At 37.8% G+C, this 24,502-nt stretch overlaps 3 non-coding genes and 2 pseudogenes across 3 annotated transcripts; all 5 read left to right on the top strand.

Moving 5' to 3' along the window:
• The first annotated feature begins 3,023 nt into the window (after window positions 1-3,023).
• On the top strand, window positions 3,024-5,015 carry LOC137575119 (small subunit ribosomal RNA). Its single transcript, XR_011032120.1, has one exon. It is a non-coding gene; the product is annotated as a small subunit ribosomal RNA (ribosomal RNA).
• Window positions 5,016-5,623: 608 nt separating this feature from the next.
• Window positions 5,624-5,802, top strand: LOC137575110 (5.8S ribosomal RNA). The gene has a single exon (XR_011032118.1). It is a non-coding gene; the product is annotated as a 5.8S ribosomal RNA (ribosomal RNA).
• A 335-nt stretch (window positions 5,803-6,137) lies between these two features.
• On the top strand, window positions 6,138-8,901 carry LOC137575103 (large subunit ribosomal RNA; annotated as a pseudogene).
• A 10,315-nt stretch (window positions 8,902-19,216) lies between these two features.
• LOC137575126 (small subunit ribosomal RNA) lies at window positions 19,217-21,211 on the top strand (annotated as a pseudogene).
• Window positions 21,212-21,739: 528 nt separating this feature from the next.
• On the top strand, window positions 21,740-21,918 carry LOC137575098 (5.8S ribosomal RNA). The gene has a single exon (XR_011032116.1). It is a non-coding gene; the product is annotated as a 5.8S ribosomal RNA (ribosomal RNA).
• Window positions 21,919-24,502: the final 2,584 nt, after the last annotated feature.

Genomic DNA, 24,502 nt, shown 5'->3' with positions numbered 1-24,502 from the left:
ATATGCATTTTGTATAAATATCTCATATCATATGAAAAATATCATAACATAACGTATGGGATTTATTTATTATACCCCATTTATATGAAAAAAAATTTAAAAAAATACAATATCATATGGGAACATCCATATCATATGGGATATGCATTTTCGTATAAATATCTCATATCATATGAAAAAATATCATAACGTATGGGATTTATTTATTATCCCATTTATATGAAAAAAAATTTAACTCAATATTAAAAATATAAATTTTGCCCACTTATCATATGGGAACATCCATATCATATGGGATATGCATATCGTATAAATATCTCATATCATATGAAAAAATATCATAACGTATGGGATTTATTTATTATCCCATTTATATGAAAAAAAATTTACAATATCATATGGGATATGCTATATATTATTTTGCCCATTTATTCAAAACATCCATATCATATGGATATCATAAAATATCTCATATCATATGAAAAAATATCATAACGTATGGGATTTATTTATTATCCCATTTATATGAAAAAAATTTTACTCAATATTAAAAATATAAATTATGCCCACTTATCATATGGGAACATCCATATCATATGGGATATGCATTTCGTATAAATATCTCATATCATATGAAAAAATATCATAACGTATGGGATTTATTTATTATCCCATTTATATGAAAAAAAATTTCAATATCATATGGATTAAAATATGCATTTTGCCCATTATCATATGGGAAATATCTCATATCAAGAACATGTATAAATATCTCATACATATGAAAAAAATATCATAACGTATGGGATTTATTTATTATACCATTTATATGAAAAAAATTTTACTCAATATTAAAAATATAAATTATGCCCACTTATCATATGGGAACATCCATATCATATGGGAAATGCATATCGTATGAACATCTCATATCATATGAAAAAAATATTTATAACGTATGGGATTTATTTATTATCCCATTTATATGAAAAATTTAGGTATCATATGGGAACATCCATATCATATGGGATATGCATTTTGTATAAATACCTCATATCATATGAAAAAATTTCATAACGGAATGGAATTTATTTATATATTATATAATTTAATATTTATAAAAATTCATATGAAAAATCATATGGGAACTTCCAAATCATATGGGATATGCATTTTGTATATAAATATCTCATATCATATGAAAAAATATCATAACGTATGGGATTTATTTATTATCCCATTTATATGAAAAAAAATTTTACTTAATATTAAAAATATAAATTTTGCCCATTTATCATATGGGAACATCCATATCATATGGGATATGCATATCGTATGAACATCTCATATCATATGAAAAAATATCATAACGTATGGGATTTATTTATTATCCCATTTATATGAAAAAAATTTTACTCAGTATTGAAAATATTTATTTTGCCCATTTATCATATGGGAACATCCATATCATATGGGATATGCATATCGTATAAATATCTCATATCATATGAAAAAATATCATAATATGGCTTATTTATTTATCCCATTTATATGAAAATAAAAAATTTTGAGTGGATACCTTAAAAAATAAATACTTAGGGGTAAGCATGGGCAGTCATATGTATTATGGGTACAGTTCATCCAATATCATATGGCTTATGCATATCGTATAATCGGCAAACCTATTTATATATTATAATGAAGTTTAATGGTTTATAAAAATACATAGAAAATTATTGTTGAGCGGTACCTTCAAACATAAATGGGCGATTTCGAGAAAGCGTGGCACAAAACCTACTTAGGTGGTGTGATGTCGAGCATGGTCAGTCATATGTAATATCGGTACAGTTCTCAAATACATATGTCTTATGCATTTATAATCGGCAATGTCAATTTATTTATATATTATAATGAAGTTTAATGGTATTTATAAAAATACATATGAAAAATTATTGTTGAGTGGTACCTTCAAACATAAATGGGCGATTTCGAGAAAGCGTGGCACAAAACCTACTTAGGTGGTGTGATGTCGAGCATGGTCAGTCATATGTAATATCGGTACAGTTCTCAAATACATATGTCTTATGCATTTATAATCGGCAATGTCAATTTATTTATATATTATAATGAAGTTTAATGGTATTTATAAAAATACATATGAAAAATTATTGTTGAGTGGTACCTTCAAACATAAATGGGCGATTTCGAGAAAGCGTGTCACAAAACCTACTCATGATGAACAGTGGTTGTTCAGACTAATTGAAGGTTATGCTCTACTTCAAATTTAATATATCAAATAAAAAGATAATGAAAAAGCCTACCAAGGTATTCCAAGGTGTATGATGAAACGGTCTTAGGAGCGTTCTCTCTGCTGAAGTTTATTCACTGGTTATATTTGGATTTATCGTTAATACAAAATAAAGATTATGAGCATTAAATTAGTTCTTAGTTTAATTGTTCATAATCTTTAACCTTTTTATATAAAAAGGTAAATATGAGAATTGCGTCATAAATCTTGTTATGTTCGCAAATTAACTAATTGATCTTTTATATAGAGCAAAATTATTATTTTTTTTTTATTAAAATCAAGTCATTTTTATTGAATTAACTTTTCCTTATAATTAAAAAACATTCGTCACATTAAATTTGAGTGATGGTTTTACTTAATATATAAAATCACACATTAAATATCAATTTCTATTTAAATTTTAAATTTAATATCAAAATACAAATGTTTATTTTATTTGAAAATAAACAAAATTAAAGCAAATGTGATTATATATTTTGTAAGTGTAAAAATAAAGATATTTTTGATCATTATTATTGAAAATTTATACAATTAATGAAAAACGAAAATGAACGCTATTAAATTTTGGCCGTATTCGTAAAATGTTACCACAAATAATATATTTTATTTTATTGAAAAATATATAATATTGTCAAGTATCTTTAAATATTTTAAAATATGCGTTTGTCTAAATTCATATATTCATGTTTTTAACAACACATTAAATAATAACATTATTCTGGTTGATCCTGCCAGTAGTTATATGCTTGTCTCAAAGATTAAGCCATGCATGTCTAAGTACACACGAATTAAAAGTGAAACCGCAAAAGGCTCATTATATCAGTTATGGTTCCTTAGATCGTTAACAGTTACTTGGATAACTGTGGTAATTCTAGAGCTAATACATGCAATTAAAACACGGACCTTTTGGGACGTGTGCTTTTATTAGACTAAAACCAAGCGATCAATTGATCGTTATATTGGTTGAACTCTAGATAACATGCAGATCGTATGGTCTTGTACCGACGACAGATCTTTCAAATGTCTGCCCTATCAACTTTTGATGGTAGTATCTAGGACTACCATGGTTGCAACGGGTAACGGGGAATCAGGGTTCGGTTCCGGAGAGGGAGCCTGAGAAACGGCTACCACATCTAAGGAAGGCAGCAGGCGCGTAAATTACCCACTCCCAGCTCGGGGAGGTAGTGACGAAAAATAACAATACAGGACTCATATCCGAGGCCCTGTAATTGGAATGAGTACACTTTAAATCCTTTAACAAGGACCAATTGGAGGGCAAGTCTGGTGCCAGCAGCCGCGGTAATTCCAGCTCCAATAGCGTATATTAAAGTTGTTGCGGTTAAAACGTTCGTAGTTGAACTTGTGCTTCATACGGGTAGTACAACATACATTTGTAGTTAGTACTATACCTTTATGTATGTAAGCGTATTATCGGTGGAGTTCTTATATGTAATTAAGTACTTGTACTTTTTTATATATTCCTCCTATTTAAAAACCTACATTAGTGCTCTTCATCGAGTGTTTTTGTGGGCCGGTACAATTACTTTGAACAAATTAGAGTGCTTAAAGCAGGCTTCAAATGCCTGAATATTCTGTGCATGGGATAATGAAATAAGACCTCTGTTCTGCTTTCATTGGTTTTCAGATCAAGAGGTAATGATTAATAGAAGCAGTTTGGGGGCATTAGTATTACGACGCGAGAGGTGAAATTCTTGGACCGTCGTAAGACTAACTTAAGCGAAAGCATTTGCCAAAGATGTTTTCATTAATCAAGAACGAAAGTTAGAGGTTCGAAGGCGATCAGATACCGCCTAGTTCTAACCATAAACGATGCCAGCTAGCAATTGGGTGTAGCTACTTTTATGGCTCTCTCAGTCGCTTCCCGGGAAACCAAAGCTTTTGGGCTCCGGGGGAAGTATGGTTGCAAAGCTGAAACTTAAAGGAATTGACGGAAGGGCACCACCAGGAGTGGAGCCTGCGGCTTAATTTGACTCAACACGGGAAAACTTACCAGGTCCGAACATAAGTGTGTAAGACAGATTGATAGCTCTTTCTCGAATCTATGGGTGGTGGTGCATGGCCGTTCTTAGTTCGTGGAGTGATTTGTCTGGTTAATTCCGATAACGAACGAGACTCAAATATATTAAATAGATATCTTCAGGATTATGGTGTTGAAGCTTATATTGCCTTCATTCATGGTAGCAGTAAAATGTTTATTGTGTTTGAATGTGTTTATATAAGTGGAGCCGTACCTGTTGGTTTGTCCCATTATAAGGACACTAGCTTCTTAAATGGACAAATTGCGTCTAGCAATAATGAGATTGAGCAATAACAGGTCTGTGATGCCCTTAGATGTCCTGGGCTGCACGCGCTACAATGAAAGTATCAACGTGTATTTCCTAGACCGAGAGGTCCGGGTAAACCGCTGAACCACTTTCATGCTTGGGATTGTGAACTGAAACTGTTCACATGAACTTGGAATTCCTAGTAAGTGTGAGTCATTAACTCGCATTGATTACGTCCCTGCCCTTTGTGCACACCGCCCGTCGCTACTACCGATTGAATTATTTAGTGAGGTCTCCGGACGTGATCACTGTGACGCCTTGCGTGTTACGGTTGTTTCGCAAAAGTTGACCGAACTTGATTATTTAGAGGAAGTAAAAGTCGTAACAAGGTTTCCGTAGGTGAACCTGCGGAAGGATCATTATTGTATTTTCCAACCGTTATTAAAATAAATAAATTCCAAATTATTATAAGATATATAAGATGAAAATGAAATTTAAAGATGAGAGCATAAGAACTAAATTCTATCCTATTTACCCAAGGATAAAAAAAAAAGAGTATAAAATTAAACAACAATTGACGGACGGTAGCAAAATATGCTAAAACTCTTTAAATTATGGTGTTTTGCCAGCCATAAATAAAAATTATGTATTCCGATCGGAGATTGAAAATGATTTTTGTATATCTTATTTATTTGCGTGTATATGTACCATAATATACAGGCGTTGCGTATTGTATTGGCCATTATTGGTTTGGGCATTCAATGGTTAAAGCAACATCCCAAATGTACAATGTTGTACCTGCATTTAAGGTTAACGTTTTACATAATTTGATCGCTTACAAAATTTATCATCTTTTATAAATTATCAAGTCCAGTATTCAATCATTTATGTTAACTAAGACATTTCGCAGCATTCGTTTGGGTTAAGATTTTATTGAAGGAATTGATATATGCCAGTAAAATGGTGTATTTTTAATTTCTTTCAATAAAAATATTATTGACGTAATGAAATAAACAAACAATTTATTAATCACTCTAAGCGGTGGATCACTCGGCTCATGGGTCGATGAAGAACGCAGCAAACTGTGCGTCATCGTGTGAACTGCAGGACACATGAACATCGACATTTTGAACGCATATCGCAGTCCATGCTGTTATGGTACTTTAATTAATTTTAGAGTGCTGCTTGGACTACATATGGTTGAGGGTTGTAAGACTATGCTAAATAAGTTGTTTTAGTATTTTACGAAATATTAAAGCATATGGTATATTATTGGATATATATATATATGTATATTCATAATATTAATAATAATTGAAACACATTGGCTCTCATATGTATGAGAAAAATGAAGATGTATAATTTTCTTTTTCAAATCAAATGATACTGAGGAATGTTTAGCATAAAAAATATAAAATTTTAATCTAGAATTGCCTCTTATTAATGATATGAAATGAAAAACAATTGTCATAATATTATTCTTCACTTAAATTAGAAATTTACAATGGTTTTAATATATTTAATAATATATTTGTGTGTATATACAACCTCAACTCATATGGGACTACCCCCTGAATTTAAGCATATTAATTAGGGGAGGAAAAGAAACTAACAAGGATTTTCTTAGTAGCGGCGAGCGAAAAGAAAATAGTTCAGCACTAAGTCACTTTGTCTTTATGGCAAATGTGAGATGCAGTGTATGGAGCATCAATATTCTAGTATGAGAAATTAACGATTTAAGTCCTTCTTAAATGAGGCCATTTACCCATAGAGGGTGCCAGGCCCGTATAACGTTAATGATTACTAGATGGTGTTTCCAAAGAGTCGTGTTGCTTGATAGTGCAGCACTAAGTGGGTGGTAAACTCCATCTAAAACTAAATATAACCATGAGACCGATAGTAAACAAGTACCGTGAGGGAAAGTTGAAAAGAACTCTGAATAGAGAGTTAAATAGTACGTGAAACTGCTTAGAGGTTAAGCCCGATGAACCTGAATATCCATTATGGAAAATTCATCATTAGAGTTGTAATATTTCAATAATATTATAATAATAGTGTGCATTTTTTCCATATAAGGACATTGTAATCTATTAACATGAACCAAATTTATCATAAAATATGACTTATAGTTTATTTAAATTATTTTGCTTGCATTTTAACATAGAATAAATGTCATTAATTTGATAAAGTGTTGATAGATTTATATGAATACAGTGCGTTAATTTTTCGGAATTATATAATAGCATGATTATCATTGATTTTCTGTGTTTATTATATGCACTTGTATGATTAACAATGCGAAAGATTCAGGATACCTTCGGGACCCGTCTTGAAACACGGACCAAGGAGTCTAACATATGTGCAAGTTATTGGGATATAAACCTAATAGCATAATTAACTTGACTAATAATGGGATTAGTTTTTTAACTATTTATAGTTAATTAACACAATCCCGGGGCGTTCTATATAGTTATGTATAATGATATTTATATTATTTATACCTCTAACTGGAACGTACCTTGAGCATATATGCTGTGACCCGAAAGATGGTGAACTATACTTGATCAGGTTGAAGTCAGGGGAAACCCTGATGGAAGACCGAAACAGTTCTGACGTGCAAATCGATTGTCAGAATTGAGTATAGGGGCGAAAGACCAATCGAACCATCTAGTAGCTGGTTCCTTCCGAAGTTTCCCTCAGGATAGCTGGTGCATTTAAATGTTATATAAAATAATCTTATCTGGTAAAGCGAATGATTAGAGGCCTTAGGGTCGAAACGATCTTAACCTATTCTCAAACTTTAAATGGGTAAGAACCTTAACTTTCTTGATATGAAGTTTAAGGTTATGATATATTGTGCCCAGTGGGCCACTTTTGGTAAGCAGAACTGGCGCTGTGGGATGAACCAAACGTAATGTTACGGTGCCCAAATTAACAACTCATACAGAAACCATGAAAGGCGTTGGTTGCTTAAAACAGCAGGACGGTGATCATGGAAGTCGAAATCCGCTAAGGAGTGTGTAACAACTCACCTGCCGAAGCAACTAGCCCTTAAAATGGATGGCGCTTAAGTTGTATACCTATACATTACCGCTAAAGTAGATGATTTATATTATTTATAATATAAATTTTGAAACTTTAGTGAGTAGGAAGGTACAATGGTGTGCTTAGAAGTGTTTGGCGTAAGCCTGCATGGAGCCGCCATTGGTACAGATCTTGGTGGTAGTAGCAAATAATCGAATGAGACCTTGGAGGACTGAAGTGGAGAAGGGTTTCGTGTGAACAGTGGTTGATCACGAGTTAGTCGGTCCTAAGTTCAAGGCGAAAGCCGAAAATTTTCAAGTTTTAAATATGTCAAATAAATTAATCTAAAGTAAAACACTTGAATAATTTTGAACGAAAGGGAATACGGTTCCAATTCCGTAACCTGTTGAGTATCCGTTTGTTATTAAATATGGGCCTCGTGCTCATCCTGGCAACAGGAACGACCATAAAGAAGCCGTCGAGAGGTATCGGAAGAGTTTTCTTTTCTGTTTTATAGCCGTACTACCATGGAAGTCTTTCGCAGAGAGATATGGTAGATGGGCTAGAAGAGCATGACATATACTGTTGTGTCGATATTTTCTCCTCGGACCTTGAAAATTTATGGTGGGGATACGCAAACTTCTCAACAGGCCGTACCAATATCCGCAGCTGGTCTCCAAGGTGAAGAGTCTCTAGTCGATAGAATAATGTAGGTAAGGGAAGTCGGCAAATTAGATCCGTAACTTCGGGATAAGGATTGGCTCTGAAGATTGAGATAGTCGGGCTTGATTGGGAAACAATAACATGGTTTATGTGCTCGTTCTGGGTAAATAGAGTTTCTATCATTTATGATAGTTATTTGTTCCCCGGATAGTTAGTTACGTAGCCAATTGTGGAACTTTCTTGCTAAAATTTTTAAGAATACTAATTAATTTTAATTAGTTCTTTTAAATTATAACGATTATCAATTAACAATCAATTCAGAACTGGCACGGACTTGGGGAATCCGACTGTCTAATTAAAACAAAGCATTGTGATGGCCCTAGCGGGTGTTGACACAATGTGATTTCTGCCCAGTGCTCTGAATGTCAAAGTGAAGAAATTCAAGTAAGCGCGGGTCAACGGCGGGAGTAACTATTGCCAAATCTCTTAAGGTAGCCAAATGCCTCGTCATCTAATTAGTGACGCGCATGAATGGATTAACACCTTGACGATTCGGGCGCGAATGACGCTATCAAAAAAGGAAAAAAAAAGGCCCGGAAGGAAAAGGCTCGCTCGGCGCGTTCGTCGCCGGTGCTTGAGCAAGTTGCTCCCGTCGCCAAGAAGCCGCACTTGGACAGCGTGTCCATGCCCGCCCCCGCCGTTCCGCCCGTGAAGCCAGCCAAACGGAAGGCTGCCGTTGCCTCGCCCGTTGATGCTGAGAGTCCTCCCGCTGGACCAGCCGTCTCCGAGACGGAAATGCCGCGAAGTGGAGCTTGGCGAATCGTCGCCAGTGGCTCGTCTGCAATTCTTGCAGAGATTGGCGCCTCAGGGCAAGCCATAAGAAATGCCATGGTTGGCATGGAGCCACTAGCTGCGATGCAGTTATCGTCTGCCATCAGACGACTGGAGGAGTTGGCGACATCGCTAACCCTCAGGAATGCTTTGTTGGAAGCGGCAGCGAGCAAACCTGCTGCACAGCCGCCCACCACACATGTTGCTACCCCCGTTGCTGCACCCGTGGCTATGCATACTGCTGCATACCACGCTGCCTTCCCCGCGGTCACCGCCAGAGCTGCTCCCGTTGTCCCCGTCCCCGGAGTGCCGGTCGCCGCACCACGCTTCAGCAAGCCAGCTGAGACGTGGTCCGCGGTGGTCACGAGTCGGGACCCGAACGTGTCGAGTAAGCAGGTAGCCGAACGGGTGATGAAGGAGGTCGCACCGACGCTTGGAGTGCGTGTACATGAAGTACGCGTGCTCAAGAGCGGAGGCGCTGTGATCCGCACGCCGTCGGTAGGCGAGCTAAAGCGGGTGGTAGCGAACAAGAAGTTCGCAGAAGTTGGCCTTAACGTACGGCAAAATAAAGCGGCAAGGCCTTCACTCAGGGTGATAGGCTTAAACAAGAAGCATACCCCGGAGGCCTTCATGAAGCTGCTTTATGAAGGCAACTTCAAGGAGATGACGGTAGAGTCTTTCAAGAAGGCAGTACACATAGTGTCTAAGCCTTGGATTGCGCAGGAGGACAAAAGAGTCAACGTCACCATCGAGGTAGACGACTCGGCAGCGGCCCTACTGGAAGGTAGCGACAGGTTCTACATCGATTGGTTCAGCTACAGGTTCCATTGGATAGAAAGAACCCATGTATGCCACAGATGCGCAAGTTACGACCACAAGGTGTCCAAGTGTGGGGCAAAGGAAGATACATGCTTCCGATGCGGACAAAAAGGACACAAAGTCCGGAAGTGCGACAACCCGGTGGACTGCCGGAATTGTCGCTTTAATGGTAGACCATCAGGGCATCTGATGCTTTCGATGGACTGCCCGTTGTTCGCTGCCAAGGAGGCGAGGTTTGCAGCTAGACATTAACAATGTTTAGTTTCATCCAAGCCAATTGTGGTCGGGGTCGCGTTGCGTGCATCGATATCGGTGTGCGTATGCGTGACCTTGGCCACTCCTTTGCGTTGCTGCAGGAGCCCCACACAGACCTGGACGGCCGAATAATTGGATTCCCAACCGGGATGAGAATTTTCGGCAGTCGGATCTTCGAGGGACACCGAAGGAACTCTGCCGTCATCATCGACGATCCAGATGCCATTTGCCTGCCGGTCGAGTCATTGATCACCGAGGCTGGAGTATGCGTGAGGATTACGGGTAAATTCGGATCGATTTACCTGATCTCACTGTACTGCCATGCGCATGCTGAGTTGACAAGCGTCTTTCAGTACATGGATACCATACTGCTACTGGCGAGCAGTACTCCGGTCATCCTCTGCCTAGATTCGAATGCTGTATCTCCGATGTGGTTCAGTAAACGCTACGATAGCTATCGTGGCCAGCTGAACTACAGACGGGGTGAGCAGCTAGAGGATTGGATTCTCGCTAGCCGAGCCGGAGTTGTCAACAGATTCAGCGAGGTGTACACGTTCGATAATCGCCGTGGACAAAGCGATATTGACGTAACAATTGTTAGCGAAGCAGCGTCTACGTGGGCCGCGTATGACTGGAGCGTGGACGAGTGGGAGATGAGCGATCACAACATTATCACCGTTGTGGTGACGCCTTCCCCAGACACAGTTGAGAGCACATTTGCTCCTGTGCCGTCCTGGAAGCTCAGAAATGCTAACTGGCGTTTGTTTGACTCCGTACTGGTAGAGGAAATTCGGGAGCACCTTCCGTTGGAGCACATTAGAATGTCGCCGTTGGACTCCTCGGTGTCTGCACTACGCCTTGCCGTACAGTCTACGTGCGACAGGGTGTTAGTTCGCAGAGCGTCGCGAGCCGCTGGAAAGGTAAAGTGGTGGACCACTGAACTGAGTACAAAACGTCATGAAGTCAGGAGACTTAGGCGGAGGCTCCAGGATGCTAGGCGCAGAGGGAACGAATCTGCGCAGTTTCTGGCAACTCATCTGCGGACGGCTGTCCGCGAGTTCAAGAAGCTCATCCTGAAGACGAAGGAGGATCACTGGCGGAACTTCGTTGGAGACCACAGAGATGACCCATGGGGGCATGCATACAAGATATGCCGAGGACGAAAGCGGTCCACAGAGTTGGGATGCCTTCGCGAGGATGGCAGGCCGGTCGTAACCTGGCACGACTGCGCGAGTCTCCTCCTCCGTAACTTCTTTCCAGTTGCGGCAGCGAGCGACGACATTGCTATTCCAAGCGGAGCTACACCGGCTCTCGAAGCCTTCGAGATCGGAGTATGCGTCGCCCGGTTGAAGAGCAGGCGCTCTCCCGGATTGGACGGCATCACAGGTGGTATCTGCAAGGCAGTATGGCGTGCTATCCCCGAGCACATAACAGCGTTGTTATCTCGCTGTGTGGCAGAGGGATATTTTCCCCTTGAGTGGAAATGCCCGAGAGTAGTGGCGCTCCTCAAGGGCCCCGACAAGGAAAGGAGTGATCCAGCTTCCTATCGGGGCATCTGCTTGCTGCCAGTGTTTGGCAAGGTGCTAGAGGGGATTATGGTTAATCGAATGAAAGAGGTGCTTCCGGAAGGAAATAGATGGCAATTCGGCTTTCGACCTGGACGCTGTGTTGAGGATGCCTGGCACCATGTGAAGGCCAGCGTTGCCGCCAGCCAGGCGGTATACGTGCTGGGTCTTTTCGTGGATTTTAAGGGTGCCTTCGACAATGTTGAGTGGAGCGCGGTTATGCGCCGCTTGATTGACGCGGGATGCCAAGAAGCCAGCTTATGGAGAAGCTTCTTCAGTGGCAGAAAAGCGAGGATGACCAGCAGATTCGGAGAGGTTGACGTGGAGGTCACTCGAGGATGTCCGCAGGGATCCATCAGTGGACCATTCATTTGGAACACCATGATGGATGTGCTGCTCCAACGTTTGGAGCCCCTGTGCGTATTCAGTGCATATGCAGACGATCTGTTGGTCCTCGTCGAGGGAAGGTCGAGAGCCGAGCTGGAACGTCGTGGAAAGGAGCTGATGTCCGTCGTGGGAGCTTGGGGAGCTGAAGTCGGAGTTTCGATTTCGACCAGCAAGACGGCAATGATGTTACTAAAAGGGAGATTGGCCGCTACTAGGCCACCCTTTGTAGAGTTTGCAGGAGCAGGCCTACAATATGTAACTCAATACCGATACCTGGGCATCACAGTCGGCGAGCGGCTTAATTTTCAGCCGCACATCGCAGGATTACGCGGTAAGTTGGCTGGAGTCAGTGGTGCACTCAGTCGCGTTCTGAGGGTCGACTGGGGTCTCAGTCCCCGATCCAGACGCACTGTTTACGCTGGACTCATGGTGCCTTGTGCGCTATTTGGTGCCTCAGTGTGGTATTCCGCGGTTAAGAGTACGATGGTCGCCAGGAGGCACCTCTGCTCTTGCCAGAGAGTCATGCTCTTAGGATGCCTACCGGTATGCCGTACAGTGTCCACTGTGGCACTGCAGGTGCTTGCTGGAGCCCCACCTCTGGACTTGGTTGCCAAGCAACTGGCAATTAGGTACAAGGTGAAGCATGCCCACCCGCTGGAGGAAGGCGATTGGCTGTTCGGTCTGGACGTAACAAATCTGGATCGGAGGCAGATGAAGGCGATGCTGGACGAGCGCATGTGCTGCGAGTGGCAACGCAGGTGGGATGACGATGAGTGCGGTAGACCGACTCATGAGTTTATCCCGGACGCATGCTTCGTTTTCAGCCGGAAGGACTTTGGTTTTGGACTTCATGCTGGATTCCTGCTGACTGGCCATGGATCGCTTAACGCATTTCTGTATCGGAGAAGTCTAAGTCAGACGCCCACATGTCGATGTGGTGCGCCGTGCGAAGACTGGCAGCACGTGTTAGTTGCTTGCCCGCTCTATACGGATTTGCGAGACCTTGATGGACTTGGTGTTAGAAGGGAAGATACCCGTTGGGTCTTTTCCCGGGTCCTAGACACACCGGAGCAGCTTCAGATGCTTGAACTGTTTGCGCGTGCGGCGTTTAGAAGGCGGCGAATGACACAGGATCAACCAGTGCCGGGTCGGACGGGCCAAAACTGGTAGCAGTACCTCACACACACTGCAAAGCCGTACCAGAGCGCTTTAATCTGGCAGATGAACCCCCATCGGGGTGACTCGGGGATGATCCATTCCTTGTTCAGGTGAACAAAAAATGGCTAGTAGTTTCGACTGCGAACAGCCCGCCAAAGCTGCAAATCTGGTAGACGAACCCCATGAGGGGGAGTTGAGGATGATCCATTCCCTGTTCGTGTTGAACAAAAATGGCTAGTAGTCTCTGACTGCGAACAGCCCACCAAAGCTGTAATCTGGTAGATGAACCCCATGAGGGGCGAGTCGGGGATGATCCATTCCCTGTTCGTGTTGAACAGAAATGGCTAGTAGTTTCTGACTGCGAACAGCCCACCAAAGCTGCAATCTGGTAGATGAACCCCATGAGGGGCGAGGGATGATCCATTCCCTGTTCGTGTTGAACAGAAATGGCTAGTAGTTTCGACTGCGAACAGCCCACCAAAGCTGTAATCTGGTAGATGAACCCCCATGAGGGGCGAGTCGGGGATGATCCATTCCTTGTTCGTGTTGAACAGAAATGGCTAGTAGTTTCGACTGCGAACAGCCTGCCAAAGCTGCAATTTGGTAGACAAACCCCATGAGGGGCGAGTCGGGGATGATCCATTCCATGTTCGTGTTGAACAGAAATGGCTAGTAGTTTCGACTGCGAACAGCCCGCCAGAGCTGCAATCTGGTAGACGAACCCTAGTTGGGGGAGTCGAGGACGATCCATTCCGTGTTGTCGAGGACACATATGGCTAGTAGTTTCGACTGCGAACAGCCGACCGAAGCTGTGATTCGGTACTACGGGATGGGCTAGTAGCCCAAGGCTAGCCCAATTAGAGGTTGGCCCCCTAGTGGGAGATCGTAGTGGCTGTGGTTTGATACCCAAATGCGGGGAGAGTCATTGGACTCAGCGTGGAGTTGCGTTACACAACCGGGTGCTGTACCCATAGACCAGCAGAGGTTTAAGATGGGCCTCGCTCCTTACCCAGGGGGAATGTCATGTCCGACAGCATGGCATTCAACAGGCACTGATGAGATCCTGCAATAGCAGTATCTCTGAAGGGCGTTGGTTGACGCATTATTTTGACCCCTGTCTTATATGTCACAAATGTGGGATATTAGAGTACCGTGGTTGTACACCCTATCAATGGGTACACGTCACGTTAAATAAACTCGACTTCATGTCCCTATTACAAAGAAAAAAAAAATTTTTTTAAATTTATAACTTAAAAGAACAAAAACGGCGGTTCCAACTGTGATCGTCATAATAAGTACCCAAATGAATCGTCATCATTTTAGTGACGCAACATATGTATTTTAAGAGATTCCTACTGTCCCTATTACAAAGGGAAAATAAAATTATTATAAGTATATAACTTAAAAGAACGAAAATGGCGGCGGTTAAAACTGTGATCGTCATAATGTAGCCAAATGAATCGTAATCTTTTTAGTGATGCAATAAAATATGGATTACAAATTCTTCCGTATTTATTATCTCCTCATTATATTGAAAAAAAGTGGGAACATCCATATATGGGATATGCATATTGTATGAATATCTCATATCATATGAAAAAATATCATAACGTATGGGATTTATTTATTATCCCATTTATATGAAAAAAAATTGTACTCAATATTAAAAATATAAATTATGCCCACTTATCATATGGGAACATCCATATCATATGGGATATGCATATCGTATAAACATCTCATATCATATGAAAAAATAACATAACGTATGGGATTTATTTATTATCCCATTTATATGAAAAAAATTTCAATATCATATGGGATATGCATTTTGTATAAATATCTCATATCATATGAAAAAATATCATAACGTATGGGATTTATTTATTATACCATTTATATGAAAAAAATTTTTACTCAATATTAAAAATATAAATTATGCCCACTTATCATATGGGAACATCCATATCATATGGGAAATGCATATCGTATGAACATCTCATATCATATGAAAAAATATCATAACGTATGGGATTTATTTATTATCCCATTTATATGAAAAAAATTTCAATATCATATGGGAACATCCATATCATATGGGATATGCATTTTGTATAAATATCTCATATCATATGAAAAAATATCATAACGTATGGGATTTATTTATTATCCCATTTATATGAAAAAAAAATTTTACTCAATATTAAAAATATAAATTATGCCCACTTCAAATCATATGGGAACATCCATATCATATGGGATATGCATATCGTATAAACATCTCATATCATATGAAAAAATATCATAACGTATGGGATTTATTTATTATCCCATTTATATGAAAAAAATTTCATTTCAATATCATATGGGAACTTCCATATCATATGGGATATGCATTTTGTATAAATATCTCATATCATATGAAAAAATATCATAACGTATGGGATTTATTTATTATCCCATTTATATGAAAAAAATTTTACTTAATATTAAAAATATAAATTTTGCCCATTTATCATATGGGAACATCCATATCATATGGGATATGCATATCGTATGAACATCTCATATCATATGAAAAAATATCATAACGTATGGGATTTATTTATTATCCCATTTATATGAAAAAAAAATTTTACTCAGTATTGAAAATATTTATTTTGCCCATTTATCATATGGGAACATCCATATCATATGGGATATGCATATCGTATAAATATCTCATATCATATGAAAAAATATCATAACGTATGGGACTTATTTATTATCCCATTTATATGAAAAAAAATTTTACTCAATATTAAAAATATAAATTTTGCTCATTTATCATATGGGATCATCCATATCATATGGGATATGCATATCGTATAAAAACATATATATTTATAAAAAAAAATGTTAATTTATTATTGAGCGGTACCTTCACACATAAATGGGCGATTTCGAGAAAGCGTGGCACAAAACCTACTTAGGTGGTGTGATGTCGAGCATGGTCAGTCATATGTAATATCGGTACAGTTCTCAAATACATATGTCTTATGCATTTATAATCGGCAATGTCAGTTTATTTATATATTATATTGAAGTTTAATGGTATTTATAAAAATACATATGAAAAATTATTGTTGAGTGGTACCTTCAAACATAAATGGGCGATTTCGAGAAAGCGTGGCACAAAACCTACTTAGGTGGTGTGATGTCGAGCATGGTCAGTCATATGTAATATCGGTACAGTTCTCAAATACATATGTCTTATGCATTTATAATCGGCAATGTCAATTTATTTATATATTATATTGAAGTTTAATGGTATTTATAAAAATACATATGAAAAATTATTGTTGAGTGGTACCTTCAAACATAAATGGGCGATTTCGAGAAAGCGTGGCACAAAACCTACTTAGGTGGTGTGATGTCGAGCATGGTCAGTCATATGTAATATCGGTACAGTTCTCAAATACATATGTCTTATGCATTTATAATCGGCAATGTCAATTTATTTATATATTATAATGAAGTTTAATGGTATTTATAAAAATACATATGAAAAATTATTGTTGAGTGGTACCTTCAAACATAAATGGGCGATTTCGAGAAAGCGTGGCACAAAACCTACTTAGGTGGTGTGATGTCGAGCATGGTCAGTCATATGTAATATCGGTACAGTTCTCAAATACATATGTCTTATGCATTTATAATCGGCAATGTCAATTTATTTATATATTATAATGAAGTTTAATGGTATTTATAAAAATACATATGAAAAATTATTGTTGAGTGGTACCTTCAAACATAAATGGGCGATTTCGAGAAAGCGTGGCACAAAACCTACTTAGGTGGTGTGATGTCGAGCATGGTCAGTCATATGTAATATCGGTACAGTTCTCAAATACATATGTCTTATGCATTTATAATCGGCAATGTCAATTTATTTATATATTATAATGAAGTTTAATGGTATTTATAAAAATACATATGAAAAATTATTGTTGAGTGGTACCTTCAAACATAAATGGGCGATTTCGAGAAAGCGTGGCACAAAACCTACTTAGGTGGTGTGATGTCGAGCATGGTCAGTCATATGTAATATCGGTACAGTTCTCAAATACATATGTCTTATGCATTTATAATCGGCAATGTCAATTTATTTATATATTATAATGAAGTTTAATGGTATTTATAAAAATACATATGAAAAATTATTGTTGAGTGGTACCTTCAAACATAAATGGGCGATTTCGAGAAAGCGTGGCACAAAACCTACTTAGGTGGTGTGATGTCGAGCATGGTCAGTCATATGTAATATCGGTACAGTTCTCAAATACATATGTCTTATGCATTTATAATCGGCAATGTCAATTTATTTATATATTATAATGAAGTTTAATGGTATTTATAAAAATACATATGAAAAATTATTGTTGAGTGGTACCTTCAAACATAAATGGGCGATTTCGAGAAAGCGTGGCACAAAACCTACTTAGGTGGTGTGATGTCGAGCATGGTCAGTCATATGTAATATCGGTACAGTTCTCAAATACATATGTCTTATGCATTTATAATCGGCAATGTCAATTTATTTATATATTATAATGAAGTTTAATGGTATTTATAAAAATACATATGAAAAATTATTGTTGAGTGGTACCTTCAAACATAAATGGGCGATTTCGAGAAAGCGTGGCACAAAACCTACTTAGGTGGTGTGATGTCGAGCATGGTCAGTCATATGTAATATCGGTACAGTTCTCAAATACATATGTCTTATGCATTTATAATCGGCAATGTCAATTTATTTATATATTATAATGAAGTTTAATGGTATTTATAAAAATACATATGAAAAATTATTGTTGAGTGGTACCTTCAAACATAAATGGGCGATTTCGAGAAAGCGTGGCACAAAACCTACTTAGGTGGTGTGATGTCGAGCATGGTCAGTCATATGTAATATCGGTACAGTTCTCAAATACATATGTCTTATGCATTTATAATCGGCAATGTCAATTTATTTATATATTATAATGAAGTTTAATGGTATTTATAAAAATACATATGAAAAATTATTGTTGAGTGGTACCTTCAAACATAAATGGGCGATTTCGAGAAAGCGTGGCACAAAACCTACTCATGATGAACAGTGGTTGTTCAGACTAATTGAAGGTTATGCTCTACTTCAAATTTAATATATCAAATAAAAAGATAATGAAAAAGCCTACCAAGGTATTCCAAGGTGTATGATGAAACGGTCTTAGGAGCGTTCTCTCTGCTGAAGTTTATTCACTGGTTATATTTGGATTTATCGTTAATACAAAATAAAGATTATGAGCATTAAATTAGTTCTTAGTTTAATTGTTCATAATCTTTAACCTTTTTATATAAAAGGTAAATATGAGAATTGCGTCATAAATCTTGTTATGTTCGCAAATTAACTAATTGATCTTTTATATAGAGCAAAATTATTATTTTTTTTTTTATTAAAATCAAGTCATTTTTATTGAATTAACTTTTCCTTATAATTAAAAAACATTCGTCACATTAAATTTGAGTGATGGTTTTACTTAATATATAAAATCACACATTAAATATCAATTTCTATTTAAATTTTAAATTTAATATCAAAATACAAATGTTTATTTTATTTGAAAATAAACAAAATTAAAGCAAATGTGATTATATATTTTGTAAGTGTAAAAATAAAGATATTTTTGATCATTATTATTGAAAATTTATACAATTAATGAAAAACGAAAATGAACGCTATTAAATTTTGGCCGTATTCGTAAAATGTTACCACAAATAATATATTTTATTTTATTGAAAAATATATAATATTGTCAAGTATCTTTAAATATTTTAAAATATGCGTTTGTCTAAATTCATATATTCATGTTTTTAACAACACATTAAATAATAACATTATTCTGGTTGATCCTGCCAGTAGTTATATGCTTGTCTCAAAGATTAAGCCATGCATGTCTAAGTACACACGAATTAAAAGTGAAACCGCAAAAGGCTCATTATATCAGTTATGGTTCCTTAGATCGTTAACAGTTACTTGGATAACTGTGGTAATTCTAGAGCTAATACATGCAATTAAAACACGGACCTTTTGGGACGTGTGCTTTTATTAGACTAAAACCAAGCGATCAATTGATCGTTATATTGGTTGAACTCTAGATAACATGCAGATCGTATGGTCTTGTACCGACGACAGATCTTTCAAATGTCTGCCCTATCAACTTTTGATGGTAGTATCTAGGACTACCATGGTTGCAACGGGTAACGGGGAATCAGGGTTCGGTTCCGGAGAGGGAGCCTGAGAAACGGCTACCACATCTAAGGAAGGCAGCAGGCGCGTAAATTACCCACTCCCAGCTCGGGGAGGTAGTGACGAAAAATAACAATACAGGACTCATATCCGAGGCCCTGTAATTGGAATGAGTACACTTTAAATCCTTTAACAAGGACCAATTGGAGGGCAAGTCTGGTGCCAGCAGCCGCGGTAATTCCAGCTCCAATAGCGTATATTAAAGTTGTTGCGGTTAAAACGTTCGTAGTTGAACTTGTGCTTCATACGGGTAGTACAACATACATTTGTAGTTAGTACTATACCTTTATGTATGTAAGCGTATTATCGGTGGAGTTCTTATATGTAATTAAGTACTTGTACTTTTTTATATATTCCTCCTATTTAAAAACCTACATTAGTGCTCTTCATCGAGTGTTTTTGTGGGCCGGTACAATTACTTTGAACAAATTAGAGTGCTTAAAGCAGGCTTCAAATGCCTGAATATTCTGTGCATGGGATAATGAAATAAGACCTCTGTTCTGCTTTCATTGGTTTTCAGATCAAGAGGTAATGATTAATAGAAGCAGTTTGGGGGCATTAGTATTACGACGCGAGAGGTGAAATTCTTGGACCGTCGTAAGACTAACTTAAGCGAAAGCATTTGCCAAAGATGTTTTCATTAATCAAGAACGAAAGTTAGAGGTTCGAAGGCGATCAGATACCGCCCTAGTTCTAACCATAAACGATGCCAGCTAGCAATTGGGTGTAGCTACTTTTATGGCTCTCTCAGTCGCTTCCCGGGAAACCAAAGCTTTTGGGCTCCGGGGGAAGTATGGTTGCAAAGCTGAAACTTAAAGGAATTGACGGAAGGGCACCACCAGGAGTGGAGCCTGCGGCTTAATTTGACTCAACACGGGAAAACTTACCAGGTCCGAACATAAGTGTGTAAGACAGATTGATAGCTCTTTCTCGAATCTATGGGTGGTGGTGCATGGCCGTTCTTAGTTCGTGGAGTGATTTGTCTGGTTAATTCCGATAACGAACGAGACTCAAATATATTAAATAGATATCTTCAGGATTATGGTGTTGAAGCTTATATTGCCTTCATTCATGGTAGCAGTAAAATGTTTATTGTGTTTGAATGTGTTTATATAAGTGGAGCCGTACCTGTTGGTTTGTCCCATTATAAGGACACTAGCTTCTTAAATGGACAAATTGCGTCTAGCAATAATGAGATTGAGCAATAACAGGTCTGTGATGCCCTTAGATGTCCTGGGCTGCACGCGCGCTACAATGAAAGTATCAACGTGTATTTCCTAGACCGAGAGGTCCGGGTAAACCGCTGAACCACTTTCATGCTTGGGATTGTGAACTGAAACTGTTCACATGAACTTGGAATTCCTAGTAAGTGTGAGTCATTAACTCGCATTGATTACGTCCCTGCCCTTTGTGCACCCCCCCCCGCTCCAACACTTTTTAAATTTTTGTGAGGTGTTTTGGGGCGTGGTTACTTTGGCCCCTTTCGTTTTGCTGTTGGTTTTCAAAATTTAACCGAACTTGATAATAAAAAGGAAGTAAAAGTCGTAACAAGGTTTCCGTAGGTGAACCTGCGGAAGGATCATTATTGTATTTTCCAACCGTTATTAAAATAAATAAATTCCAAATTATTATAAGATATATAAGATGAAAATGAAATTAAAGATGAGAGCATAAGAACTAAATTCTATCCTATTTACCCAAGGATAAAAAAAAAAAAGTATAAAATTAAACAACAATTGACGGACGGTAGCAAAATATGCTAAAACTCTTTAAATTATGGTGTTTTGCCAGCCATAAATAAAAATTATGTATTCCGATCGGAGATTGAAAATGATTTTTGTATATCTTATTTATTTGCGTGTATATGTACCATAATATACAGGCGTTGCGTATTGTATTGGCCATTATTGGTTTGGGCATTCAATGGTTAAAGCATCATCCCAAATGTACAATGTTGTACCTGCATTTAAGGTTAACGTTTTACATAATTTGATCGCTTACAAAATTTATCATCTTTTATAAATTATCAAGTCCAGTATTCAATCATTTATGTTAACTAAGACATTTCGCATTTCGTAAAAAAAATATAAAAATAAACAAACAATTTATTAATCACTCTAAGCGGTGGATCACTCGGCTCATGTGTCGATGAAGAACGCAGCAAACTGTGCGTCATCGTGTGAACTGCAGGACACATGAACATCGACATTTTGAACGCATATCGCAGTCCATGCTGTTATGGTACTTTAATTAATTTTAGAGTGCTGCTTGGACTACATATGGTTGAGGGTTGTAAGACTATGCTAAATAAGTTGTTTTAGTATTTTACGAAATATTAAAGCATATGGTATATTATTGGATATTTATATATATGTATATTCATAATATTAATAATAATTGAAACACATTGGCTCTCATATGTATGAGAAAAATGAAGATGTATAGTTTTCTTTTTCAAATCAAATGATACTGAGGAATGTTTAGCATAAAAAATATAAAATTTTAATCTAGAATTGCCTCTTATTAATGATATGAAATGAAAAACAATTGTCATAATATTATTGTTCACTTAAATTAGAAATTTACAATGGTTTTAATATATTTAATAATATATTTGTGTGTATATACAACCTCAACTCATATGGGACTACCCCCTGAATTTAAGCATATTAATTAGGGGAGGAAAAGAAACTAACAAGGATTTTCTTAGTAGCGGCGAGCGAAAAGAAAATAGTTCAGCACTAAGTCACTTTGTCTTTATGGCAAATGTGAGATGCATTGTATGGAGCATCAATATTCTAGTATGAGAAATTAACGATTTAAGTCCTTCTTAAATGAGGCCATTTACCCATAGAGGGTGCCAGGCCCGTATAACGTTAATGATTACTAGATGGTGTTTCCAAAGAGTCGTGTTGCTTGATAGTGCAGCACTAAGTGGGTGGTAAACTCCATCTAAAACTAAATATAACCATGAGACCGATAGTAAACAAGTACCGTGAGGGAAAGTTGAAAAGAACTCTGAATAGAGAGTTAAATAGTAAGTGAAACTGCTTAGAGGTTAAGCCCGATGAACCTGAATATCCATTATGGAAAATTCATCATTAGAGTTGTAATATTTCAATAATATTATAATAATAGTGTGCATTTTTTCCATATAAGGACATTGTAATCTATTAACATGAACCAAATTTATCATAAAATATGACTTATAGTTTATTTAAATTATTTTGCTTGCATTTTAACATAGAATAAATGTCATTAATTTGATAAAGTGTTGATAGATTTATATGAATACAGTGCGTTAATTTTTCGGAATTATATAATAGCATGATTATCATTGATTTTCTGTGTTTATTATATGCACTTGTATGACTAACAATGCGAAAGATTCAGGATACCTTCGGGACCCGTCTTGAAACACGGACCAAGGAGTCTAACATATGTGCAAGTTATTGGGATATAAACCTAATAGCATATAGTTAATTAACACAATCCCGGGGCGTTCTATATAGTTATGTATAATGATATTTATATTATTTATACCTCTAACTGGAACGTACCTTGCTGTGACCCGAAAGATGGTGAACTATACTTGATCAGGTTGAAGTCAGGGAAACCCTGATGGAAGACCGAAACAGTTCTGACGTGCAAATCGATTGTCAGAATTGAGTATAGGGGCGAAAGACCAATCGAACCATCTAGTAGCTGGTTCCTTCCGAAGTTTCCCTCAGGATAGCTGGTGCATTTAAATGTTATATAAAATAATCTTATCTGGTAAAGCGAATGATTAGAGGCCTTAGGGTCGAAACGATCTTAACCTATTCTCAAACTTTAAATGGGTAAGAACCTTAACTTTCTTGATATGAAGTTTAAGGTTATGATATATTGTGCCCAGTGGGCCACTTTTGGTAAGCAGAACTGGCGCTGTGGGATGAACCAAACGTAATGTTACGGTGCCCAAATTAACAACTCATACAGAAACCATGAAAGGCGTTGGTTGCTTAAAACAGCAGGACGGTGATCATGGAAGTCGAAATCCGCTAAGGAGTGTGTAACAACTCACCTGCCGAAGCAACTAGCCCTTAAAATGGATGGCGCTTAAGTTGTATACCTATACATTACCGCTAAAGTAGATGATTTATATTATTTATAATATAAATTTTGAAACTTTAGTGAGTAGGAAGGTACAATGGTGTGCTTAGAAGTGTTTGGCGTAAGCCTGCATGGAGCCGCCATTGGTACAGATCTTGGTGGTAGTAGCAAATAATCGAATGAGACCTTGGAGGACTGAAGTGGAGAAGGGTTTCGTGTGAACAGTGGTTGATCACGAGTTAGTCGGTCCTAAGTTCAAGGCGAAAGCCGAAAATTTTCAAGTTTTAAATATGTCAAATAAATTAATCTAAAGTAAAACACTTGAATAATTTTGAACGAAAGGGAATACGGTTCCAATTCCGTAACCTGTTGAGTATCCGTTTGTTATTAAATATGGGCCTCGTGCTCATCCTGGCAACAGGAACGACCATAAAGAAGCCGTCGAGAGGTATCGGAAGAGTTTTCTTTTCTGTTTTATAGCCGTACTACCATGGAAGTCTTTCGCAGAGAGATATGGTAGATGGGCTAGAAGAGCATGACATATACTGTTGTGTCGATATTTTCTCCTCGGACCTTGAAAATTTATGGTGGGGATACGCAAACTTCTCAACAGGCCGTACCAATATCCGCAGCTGGTCTCCAAGGTGAAGAGTCTCTAGTCGATAGAATAATGTAGGTAAGGGAAGTCGGCAAATTAGATCCGTAACTTCGGGATAAGGATTGGCTCTGAAGATTGAGATAGTCGGGCTTGATTGGGAAACAATAACATGGTTTATGTGCTCGT

Source organism: Drosophila tropicalis, unplaced genomic scaffold, assembly GCF_018151085.1.
Source record: "Drosophila tropicalis isolate 14030-0801.00 unplaced genomic scaffold, ASM1815108v1 contig_1180, whole genome shotgun sequence".
Lineage (NCBI taxonomy): Eukaryota > Metazoa > Arthropoda > Insecta > Diptera > Drosophilidae > Drosophila > Drosophila tropicalis.
This window is presented reverse-complemented; position numbering and strand designations above follow the sequence as displayed.